Here is a 12682-nt window from a genome sequence, read left to right on the forward strand (position 1 = left end):
CTTGCATACAGGGAGGGAGTGTGAACAAAGAGAATCTCATTGTCTATTCTAGCCTTGTTCTTGGAGCCATCAAAGAACATTACCCATGGATGAGTGGTTTCAATATTTAAGTTTTGTTCATCTAGAAAATCATCATCACCATTTAGTTCTTCAACAGATGGGAAGGCTGCCAATTAATTACCCAATTGTTGTCCATTGATGAATTTCCGAGAAATGTACTAAAAGTCATATTGCATAAAGCGTACTTGCCATTTAACAAATCGTCCTATGAGAAATGTCTACTCTATAATATACTTGAGAGGATTTAACCTTCAAACTACTTTGACTTTGTATGCGAGCAGATGGTGTCTTAATTTCTAACACATCTAGACAAGAGAGACATATATTCTCCATCGTTGAATATATCTTCTCATATTAGACAAAAGTATTGCAAGAGAGACATATATTCTCCATCATTGAATATATCTTCTTGTATTAAACAAAAGTATTACTGACATAGTATATGGCATGTTTGCAAACAACATGTTTTCTATTATAACTTCTTGTTTTAGCCCTAAAAATTCTTGAACCTCATTATGTTCTTGTGTAAGTATTGACATAATATCAGAATTGAAAACTAATAACACCTATAAAAAGTACCCAACTTAATCTCACTCGTATTTCGAACCCTATGGAGAAACATATGTCTAATGGTTGCAAAACTCAGTCAAACTAGAGGACTTGAACAGTCCAAGACCCAGTGCAGCTTAGGCATTCCAGTTGTTGGTCAGTGGCATACTTGTTATTACCGACCATGACCAAGGCTACATTAGTAATTGGGTGATCTGATATTAGATTATGCTAATCATGATCAAGCTTGGTTAATGACAGTTTAAGAGCCTGAACACCTAACTAGTGAAGGATTAAAGCTCTTAAGCTAGGATTAAGCCACTAAGCTAAACTAGAATCAAAATTAATTACTTAAATCAAATTAATTTTTGTAACCTCTTTTTCTTATTTAATTAATTTTTTGTAACCTCAATTCAATTAATAATAATAATAATAATATAATAATAATAAAAATTACAAAACTTAATATTTTATAGTGAAGGGGTTGCCACCCCTTTTGGGAAGCAATTTGAGAAGAGGAAAGAGAGAAAAGAAGTGAAAAGGTAAAATTGGAGAGAAAATGAGGGACAAGAGAGAAAGTCCTATCGACAATGAAACCTTGCCAAATCCATTGGCATGTGCTATAACCATTTGGAATAGAAAGTTTGACTAAATCAGAAATATGATGGAAATTATTGCAATTTCATTGATTTAACATAAATTTCTAGGTTTTTGACCATAGGAATTCTAATTTCTCCTATTACACTGCACTCTATAGGTATTATCTACAATTCCTACAAATTGAAATCGTGAAAAATGGATCAGTAGGTGAGATTCTGCTAGGTTTTCATTTGCAACTTCGAAATACTCCATAGCACGTGTCGTGTGTGCAGGCAATGAACAAACTATCCCAATGTTCTTCTCATGCTTATTTGTCTAGGTCGCATCGAAACTCTTGTCAGTTTGCATGTCAGTTGGCTATACCGCGAACCTCGGCTATAATCCAAGCCACGGGCCATACGAGCTTGGCCTAGTGATGGCAAGACCATGGCTGGACCATAATCAGCTACGAGCTAGCCCCAGGTACACAACTTTGGGCATGCTAAGGGTTAATTTTAGGCAATGAATGGCAAATGACCACCCAAAGTTTTATTTTGAATTTATTGTTCATTGCACATAATTAGATTCAAGTGTCTTGCCGGATGTTTATATTAATAAAGTTGAGATTTAGTGGCTTAAACTAAGTTGCAAGAATAAGCAAATGGCTTAATGTATTTGACTCTCACTTGTTTCTTTAATAATAAAGACATGCAAACATGCATGCTATTTAGATAAAAATTGACCTTGAAGGAGAGCGCAACAATTGGATAAGGAACTCAAGCTATGTAAGTGATACATGCTTGTAAATTGAGTTTCGAGAGTAATATTGTTCAATGATAAGCCCGTATTTTGGCGCTGAGGTGATTGTAATTATTGAAGAAAGCCAGGTAATGTTTGTATATATGAAATTATAGCCATACAATGTCTTGGTTGAGAATGATGGTTGGTTATTTATTTTATGCAATGTTCATTCATGATTTGAGTTATTATTTTGATGTGGGCAATGGCCTAGGCCATGTTTTGTTTTCAGGATAGCAGCTTGGTGACTATAAACTAGTCAAACCCAACTGTAAAGTACAAAAAGGGGCTGGTTGGTTGGGGCAGGGGTTTGGGGATTCGAGGTAGTGGGTCATTCCCAAAGTACATGGTTTATTGTATTAAAGTGCTCCTTTCGGGCTACTTAAAGGAGCCCATCCCCAATGTGTGGCGGTAGAGAATGGGATAAAGTTGCTACAATAATGCAATTAAGCTCAACGATACTTGGAGTCACAGGTGTGTTTACCCCAAAAATGCTAGTTTCTGGTGACTTAGTGATTGAGACCATAAGCTACGCAGTGGTCTGCCCTAACTATGCCGACAAAGTAGGTGGCATTATATGAATTGCTCTTGTAGAATTACTTAGGCATGTGCATGTGTGCATCCTTGAAATTTGTACACTTATGATTTGTTTGTCCATTCATTCATTTATTTATTTCCTTTCACTATTGTTACTAATGTGGTTTGATTACTTGTGTGACTCAGAGTGAATCCTTTGGTTTGTTGTCATGCTGAAGAAACCGACAGACCAACTTTTGGAACCTATAGATAAAGGGAAGAGTGTAACGTGACTTTTGGGCAGGTCGGGTCGGAGCGGATCCAGACCCAGACCCGAGACCCACACGTGAAGTGTGCGACGTCTTCCCCTTCGTTCTTTCCTCTTCTGCGTCACGAAGAAGAAACAGGAGGCAGGAGGAACAGTCGATGACGGAGGGTGTGGCAGCGGCGACGCTTGGGCCAGCAGAGGAAGGGTGATGGCGGCGGTGGTGTTGGTAAGCCCTCTCGACCTCTTTGCATCTTCCTCTCCTTTCTATCTTCTCTTTTTTTCCTCCTCCCTTCTGCGCTACCCTCTTCCCTCTATGTCATCGCCCTCCTTTTCCCCGTGCGCTCTCTCCCTCTTTGCTCGAGCTCTCTCCCCAACTCCTCTCTCCTCCTCTCCATCTCCCCCATGTCCCCCACTTGTTTTCCCCTCTCTATCTATCTCTCCTCTTTGTTTGAACCCTCTTACCCATGCTCTCTCTCCCTTGCCACGTTTTCCCTCTCCCGCTCGTGCTGTCTCACTCCCTCACCCATCCTTTTTCTCTGCTCTAGCTCTCTCCCTCACCCGAACCCTTGGTTTTCCCTCTACCATTGTCTCTTTCATGTGCGCAACCTCACTCCCATCTTATTGTGCCCTTATTCACTCATTTTTAGCCTCCCTCACAACTACTGTGGGCCTCTTCTAACGACAGACCCCTCTCTTAAACCACCTTTCTGTTGATTTTGACTTTTGGTGGGTGTTGGATTGGATTGCAGTTTGGGATGCATTCTTCCCCTCTTAGCCACGAGGAGAGGGGGTTGGTGGTGGCGACATTGCATGATTTTAGCCGCTAGGGAATCACTCGAACTCTTGAGGTGATTGTCGGGAGCATTACAGCAGTTTAGACTCTAAATTTGGGGTGAGCGAGGCCTAATCGAGCCTAAATTATCAAATATTTATTGTTGGAGCGTGTATAATTATTAATTGAGCATGCTAGATTTAAGATTTGATGAATTAGAATGCATGCTAGCAATGTTACTATTTGGAAAAAGTTTAGGATTATTCTGAGAAGGACGAGAATCCACGTGTATATCTATCTCCTTAGCATGATGGGTTTATTTTCGAAGCCATTAGGAAACATGAGAGAGATTTGATGTGGTTGAGAAGATTTAGAACCATTTTCAAGAACATGTGGCGCATACTATTGTGAATATGTGAATTGTGGCGTTAGTTGGGAAAGAATACGTGAGTTTGGTGTAACTATTGGGAAGTCGCCTCAACTATGAAAGCAAGCGAAAAGTGTATTAGTGATTGGTTGAATCGAAAGTTCGGAACATAGATTGTTTAGTGACAACCTCGAGGGTTGGAAAGAGACCTTTTGGAGGGCTTTGTGGGCCGACACCCTCTTGAGGCGATAACATGCCTCAATGATTGTATTGTCAAATTTGTATTAATTGTAAAGCGATGCGAATAGAGAACTTATCGTTTGACTGTGTTGGCAGGTACACTGGGTACGTCAAGTAGACCTTGAGCAACGCGGGTTGTAGCTTGAAGTGTTTTGTGAACGCGTGACAGGTATGGCGGCATTCCAGGCGAACCTCTGCCTGGGGCCAACTTCTGAATATGTGTTCAGGATCGTTAGATCCTGCAATTGTGATGTGATTGAATGATTGCAATGTAATTGAATGAATGTTACATGATAATTGAATTTTTATGCGATAAGTTTTGTTTTGAAAGTTACTACACAATTATATGTGCATGCTAGAATTGATAACTGCTTAGGACAAATGAGGTGAGGTATCGAGTCAAGTATCTCCTCAACCCCAATTGTGCATTAGAAAGCATCCTAGAATGATAATTGCCTATGACAGCTACGAGTCAATCACAGATCGAGATTACTCTCTGTAGTTTGGCTAAATTTTGAAAGATGTGATTGATATATTTGATTAATGTGAATGTTGTGGTATGTGATACATACATTATCGTGGGCAATAATGCAATTGAATGAAATTGGAGGATAGTTGTACCTGTATTGTATGATGGCTAGCTAAGAATGTTAATGATATGTGTAGCCCTTGTGTGGAGGTAATTGGACGTGTGGGTGCACTCGTGAAGTGAACCAACCTCATGAGCTAGCCAGTCATTTTGTGAATGTGCAATTATAATGATAAGAATGAAAGAATAAGAGATGAGAGGCCAGTGGGTTGTGGCATTGTGTTTGGGAGTTGTCTCGCCTTCGCCACTGGTCTCGCCTGTTCGGAGCATAGACGGTCCAAGGCCCCAGGGTATTATTATGAGATGTGCTTGGAGCGTTGGGCTCCCGCCTTCTCAAACTGGGTGTCCTAGGGAAGGCTGAGTATCTCTCCTTGAAATTCACACATCCATGGACGAGTGCTCTACCATTGCAGCAAGAATGAATCCATACTGTTTCAGGTTCACACATCTATGAACGAGTGGCTCTGCCATTGCAGCGGGAATGGATCCATACTGTTTCGGGCCATCAAGGGGTTGTCTCCCGGCTGTAGACTACTCGCAGTGTGCACATGCCTGTGTTTGCATCCACAGGAACTGTCAATTCACTGAAGCTAATGAAAATAAAATGAATATGAATGAAATGTATGTGAATGATGCACATGTGAATGAAATGAATGAGAATGATATGTTTATGCATGCCTTGCATGTGAATTAGAATTGTGTTATCGTGACCATTGAGTGGCCTTTACATGTCGTGGTATATGTGAGGGGTCTTCTTGTCAAGTCATGTGACTATGCCCTATCACGACATGATGATGATTTGCTTTTATGATTGTGATTATCTCATAGTTGAGCCCCACCCAAGAAGGTTAGAGATTTTCTTGGCTTGTTGTCATACTACGAAGGCCAAGCCTTCAATTGTTTCTCCTTTTTCAGGTTTTGGTTGACTCAGGGCAGCAGGTTGATCAGATGGCTCTACTCACATCCTACTGGGGAGGTTTTGGGTCTTTTGTAGTGCTGACACGTCATGCTTAAGTCTCTTTGATGTCATGGTTTTGTTAGACATCAAAGTTGTGGTTTGGGGGCATTTTGTCATATATATTGATGTGATTTTTGTATGAATTTGAATTGTTATATAAATGAAAGTTTACCTCATTGTTTTGAATTGCATAGCTCCTCCCTTTTTGAATTGTTGTGTCATTGCACCTTAACGTTTTATGTTAAAAAAAATGTTTGCGGGTAAAAAAGGTTGGGGTGTGTCAAAGAGACCCATTGTCAATAGTTTGATTGATTGGAACGCACTGCCTTCTCTATCTAGATCACTGTAGTGACATATCTGTATTGAATTCCCCAAAGGATCATGTACGGCCAAGTGACGAGATTTCATGTCACCACCAAAATTAGTGTTCTTGCAGTGGTCCTTGAATGGGTCTTTGAGGACTTCTAAAATGGTGTTCTCAACCAATAGGTCTTTATCAATGCAAATCTTGGATGATGTGTTTGAGTGGTCTGCAGTCTTTTGTACTATAGCCCAAAGTATGAAACTTGTAGAATTGGTCCTCTCTTCTTCCCCTTCATTTATGGGGATTTGACACATGTGGAAGTCTACACAAACCCTCTGCTATGAGATAATCTGGAATCTCTTTTTTCTGCTTCAAGGGAATGAATTTAATGGCCTGCTTTCAGGTTGGGTTCTTTTTATTGTTAATATTGGAACTGTGGCACTTTCTCTTTCTTATTTTTTCCCTTGCCCTTGTAGCCCTGCTATTGGTTAGGCTGGCCAAACTGTGTGTTGGTAGCGAATTGTAGACGAAAAGAGTACAAACTTGTTTTTTTATTTGTCTTCCTGTAATACTCTTTCTAGTTATTGTTACTTTGGCTTGTTTTTGTTTTGAAATATCCATTATTAATGGTTGTCTTGATATGATAGGCCTTTTTAGTTAAGTCATCGAAGTTATCATACTCGTATTGTATGAAATGACGATGAATATGCCTTTGGAAACCCCCATGAGGATCATAGTTAAAACATGAACTTTTGGCTTAGGGTATAGAATTTTAAACTAGATGTTCACCATCTCTGAGTATACTCACAGACCAACTCTTTGGGCTTTCAATGGAGGTTTTATAAGGGCATCAATAATTGGCACTACGGACAAACTCAGCTCATATTTTTGACAAAGGCATTGACCACCTCATCAAAAATCCCTTCTTTTCATTGGATCGATAGTCTCCAAGTACCAATTTGCAGCATCTCTTTCCAATATCTGAAGGAAACAAATGAACAGTGCTTTGTTGTTGTCACAAAACTTCCCACATTTTGTGAAAAATAATCAACAGATAAGTGTGTGGGTTTTCAATTCTTTTGAATTTGTTGAATTTCCTCCAAAGTCCCTTGAGGTCATTGTCATCTATCCCTTCACAAAAGTCATACCTGAAGTATCTCTTTTTCCCTTACTTTATATCCATTAGATAGTCTTCTGCACATGCTCAATCCGATATTGGATTGGATTCGTGACACAACCAGTGGAGATCTCTGGATCTTTAGCTTGAGTAGAGCCTCTTGAATTCTTGCTACTTGGTCTTGTTGCCTGTTCACACCCCTTCCACGAACGAGAGCTATGTTGGTTTGAAAGATTTGAGAGAAAGAGATCCACCCATCGGTAGGAGGTTTGACATTCCTACCAATTTAACTGTGACATCCCGAATATACCCCAATGTTTTTTTATATATATTATCACATGACCTATGTAGTTGGCGTAGGTTCAATCTATCCAAAAGCATGTATAGATAATTTGCCAGAGTATTAGTGCATGGTACAATTTAATGTTTTTAATCAGTCTAAGGACCAAGTTCATATTCATCAATAGTGTGGTTCACAATCAAACACATGTATGGAAATCCATACCAATATAAAAAAATCTTATAATTTACATATTGAAGGTCTCACCTATCATTCTGGGCCAGTTATGGAGCCACAAACCACACAAATATACAAGTAAGTGAATATAATAGTCGCATAGATGTTCATAGGCCAAAACTGTCAAATATACCATGATCTCCCTTGCTCATTGTTGTGGTTTGCCAAAATCACATGAAAGCAATATAATTCCAAAGCATGAGTATGATTTCTCATATTCATTAGACCCACCTACAAAGTGAGCATGAAGATGTTGCTCACGCCTACTCGACAATATGTCGCAACATTATGGCGGGACGATATTCATACCATGAATAATAAATATGTAAGACTAAATCAATATCATTTATGCATTACTTTATTCAGTCATCATTGAATATTAACCTGTGTTGCACAACCACATGTGATACATTCGTTCTAGGATCATCTTGTACCTGATTCTACTTGTTTTAAAATGCTGCTGCAGTCAGTTTCATTGATCGAACCTAGGCTAAATTCTCAAAGTGAGGCAAATTTTAGATGCCTAGAAGCTTACTTTGGAAAAGAAATGGAAATAAGTTATTGACAAACTCCCCTTTATTGACAAGATATTGTGGAGATAGACGTCCATGGTTAAATTGCCTTAAGAAGGGGACTGAAATGCTAACCTATTTCAAATTAGCTGGTGTATCACTAAAATGATTTCATATCTAGCTAGCAATATTCTATGCATACATATTTCATTATCTCTCAAATGATTTTTTCCTTTTATGCAAATTTGTCATTTTTTTAATACACAGCTTGGAGTCAATTGCTTTTCTTAATTGTTTAGAATACTAGTAGAGTGCTTTTGCATGCCAAAGTGGTTTTAAACTTCGATCATGCCATCGGAACTTGAGGTCAAACTTGATGTGTGTTTATAACTTTGTTTACATAAAAAAAACATTTTAATAACTGCACCACCATGTGTATAGTGAGGCTTGCTAATGGCAGTTCCACAGACAAACTTATGCCTCCTCCTTTGGCGAAAGTCCCAAAGATCAAGAAATTCAGTTTCTTGCAAAGTTTTTACATGACAAGCATATACAGATATGCAATGTTTCCTGTTTTTATTTTTCCTGAAATGAACTGCATGAAAGTTTAATCCTATAAAATTACCATGGGAAAATAATATGGTAAGTCCTCTAAGCAGAGGTGTTATCTTTTCTGCATTATGGTGAGGTTACATACTGTGAAATTACCTCCTTTAAGACTACTTGGATCATCTTTAAGATACTTTTCTTGCTGCAGTATCTTACTCTTTAACCATCTCCTGCAGCAATAAGCACCATTTCCATATGTCAGCTATCTCTCTCTCTCTCTCTTTTTCTAATGTCTCACATCACTAGTGTAACAACCCTAATTTTGAGGCCATTTTTTTTTTCAAATCTAGAATCATTGTAAATTAACATCATAATGTGTGGAAATGACTTTTCAAACATCCACTTATCAACACAATTAGGCATTGTTACCAAAACTAACTTTAAAACCACCCACACTAAAATGGTAAATTAGAACATACGTTCGAAAGCAATATTTCATAAAATGACAAACTACAGAAGTTTGTCACATTGCAAAATCCAATTCTCGAAATTCATCGGTTTGGGCATCATCAGATCATCACAGCAGTACAACAACCTCTTCACCTTCTCTTCTATTCACAATCACTTGAAAAGGGAAAATTGGTGTGAAAACTTGGGGAAGGTTTCAGTATGATGTCTATCCTAGGTTTACACATGTCTCTGTGTGTGTGTATGTGTGTGTACATTCCAACATCAAACTTACCTTACTATTGCATGAAGTCAAGGTAAGCAATGCATTTTCTAATATTCAACATGCATATGGATAAAACAGTCAAGAAGAACAAGAGTTTAGAACAACAATGTCAAAAATCTACTAAGTACATATGCATGCAATAATTAACATATGTTGACATGCTTGCAAACATAGTTAAGTTTATCTTGTCCATTCACGGTGGGCACTACGCAGGCGATGTCTCCTTCGGAACTGGTATTTTCGCAAAACATTTTTATAGAACAACCAATAACAACCACAACACATACTAGTACTAGATTCATACATTGGCTGCTGTCATCCTCTATTGAGCCGGCCCTTCAAAAGGACAAGTTGAAGGGATGTTCCCTCACTCCTCGTGGCTGGGAACGGGTCACGCTATAGTGGGCATGTCCAAAATACATGTAGCGTGACTGCAAAATAACCTGGAGGCATAACACTGACCCGTTCGGACCCACCCAGGCAAAAGGGCAACCACCTTCCACATGCCGTGAGAGTTTGCGCCACCTTGCTCCACGAGCAGTTCGGACCATACACGGTCAGGCCAGATTATACATTAACCATTGTGAGCATTCAAGTACAATTTAAATATTTTAGTATGCTTTTCATGTATAAACTTATTTTGCTCATATGATTCATTAAATGCATGCTCAACATATATAAGCATCTTACATAGCAAGCCTAAACCATAATAACCAACAAAATCAAGGCCATCAGAATCAATCAGCAATTACATGCAGTAGTCATTAGAGTAGTCAACATGGATCCTGAATCCAAATCTACACAAGCTCATGATACAGTAAGATCACAATGACATCCATATGTAAGTAACTCTCGAACCGAGAGAGGTCCATGTCCAAAACTTTTTTGCAACGAGCATTCATGATAAATCTATATGCATAACCAAACCAACTGAATGACAAGAAATAACTCATTTTCTTTTTTAAAATGCAGAGGTCCAGATATCCATCACGTTATCGGGTCACAACACAAACAGTTGCATATTGCAAATATGTACATATATTAAAGTAAATCAAATCCAGAGCCACATGTATTTTACAACCACTAATATGCACATGGGTACATGGAAGGAACTCGATCCATTTCTAAAATATATGAGATCTGTGTCAGTATCCATTTGTGTATTTCAAACATTGCACACAAATGGTGTTTTATTATGAATTTAAGTTGCACAATAAAATACAAGAAACTAAGTTTGGACTTATGCATGTGTAGTTAATTTGGATCCGTATCCGAACCAAATATGTTCATAATAATGAAAAGATCCAAAATGCATGTATTCACAAAGCAAATCAAATTTAGTTCTAGACCTGAAAATGAATAAGTTCTAAACAAGTGAAATCCATATCCAAATACATTTGCAACACCCAAGACATCTATTTTAAAGCATATCGGATCCAGGTCCAATTACAGATCACAAGTATTAACAATAAAATTTCTAAGGAAACTGAGCCCATTTCGAAATTCTTTGGAAGCCATTAAATACTTTTCATAAACAACTGGATCCATTGCAAAATCCACTTACAACAAGGAGGGGGGGTGTGCAATTGGAAAAAGGTACGCACTTTGTCAGGTTTATGTGAAGTGACATCGTTGTATATTCCTGCACTATCTCTAGCCTGTGCAAACCTTACATTTTTTAATTTGAGTTATTCAGTCCTTCAAAGTACCGAGTTGGCTCAGCTGCTTGCTAGCTGCACTCAACTTCGACGCCTATGGGTATGTGATACGCGATGGAGGTTTGCAATATATGTGTATATTGTTGTGAAAATTTTGCATGGTTGCAAAGTATTTTGTGCTTGCCTGGTTTCCAGATTATTAGGAGCATGATTTCTACATGTAAGTTGGGTTTCTGTCTTTAGTGGTTCTTGTCGCTTTGTCTTTTGGCTTTTGTTTCTTTTTCCCTCTTCCTCTTTCTCCTGCCGGTGGATCGGTCGGCGCCTGTTAAGATCCTCCGGATGCACCTTCGGTCCTTTCTCCATGGTTAACTCTCTTTTTCTCTCTCCCCACAAGGGGGAGAAGGTTTCACTGGTCGAAACCCTCCGCCGGATCTCTTCTCTCTCTCTCTCTCCTACCAGTCCGGTGAGGAATCGGTCAACAACCATTCAAACTCGGTCTCCAGCGTCATGCAGCCATGTTGATGCCAAGGAAATAACAGCATCTGACTCCAAGTTTGTTATTTTAACCCAGGAAACACAAGAGCTCACTGTTGGCTCTGATACCATGTAAAGTTGCAAACCACAGACAAAGAAAAGAAAGAGAAAACAATATATATATATATATATATATATATATATATATATATATATATATATATGTGTGTGTGTGTGTGTGTGTGTGTGTGTGTGTGTGTGTGTTGAAAACATGTATGATCTAAACCAAGATTTGGTATCAAATTGAAACTCTTTGAACATAATTCAAGACCAATAATTCATAAAACAGTATTTAAAATTATAAGAAATTATTTCTGCCTGTAAATTATGATTCTTTGAATCAAACCCACAACAAGTTTCAAACGTACCACCAAATGACAAATTTCTTAAAAACTCCTTAATTTAATCTACCTTGGTCCAAACTACTTAAACTCGAAGTCTAATAGGTTCAAGGTGATGTATTTCAAACCTGTTTTCTACAAAGAATCATATTTCAAATGAAAACAGAATCTGGACCAATGGGTATGCAAAGCATCACTAGTAGGATTAGTTGAAATCATATTTGATTTAAATTTATTTGAAGCAAAACGTCTGTTTAAAACAAATCACATCCAGATCCAATCCTTGGGTTTTCTATATTACAAGTCTTGTATATACTTCATGGCAGGTCATTCCAAAATCTGCATCTATGAAACCAACTTACCAAGAAAAGTCATTAGTGGAATTAACTAAAGTTGATCTAGAATCATATCTAGATCCAAGTTTTTAGTTGGCCTCAAAAGAATTCATGCATTAAACCGCTGCTTTATAGTTAGAAATACCTTAGGTTAATTCGACCTAATCTGAACCCTTCACAACCTGTTGGTAATAAATAAGTGAGACAAAAATACTAACAAGAAATATTCATAAATTAAAAGAAAAATGTATGAGCAGTAGAGCGATCAAATTCTTGAAACTCAAGTTGCGGCCAAACTGACTTTTCAAGCATAAACCTCATTTTGCAATTTAAATCCTCTCTCGCCTGATTCCTCCTCTCTCATCACTTGATTTCTCTTCAAACCG

Source organism: Nymphaea colorata, chromosome 12 (genome assembly GCF_008831285.2).
Source record: "Nymphaea colorata isolate Beijing-Zhang1983 chromosome 12, ASM883128v2, whole genome shotgun sequence".
In the NCBI taxonomy this organism is placed as follows: Eukaryota; Viridiplantae; Streptophyta; class Magnoliopsida; order Nymphaeales; family Nymphaeaceae; genus Nymphaea; species Nymphaea colorata.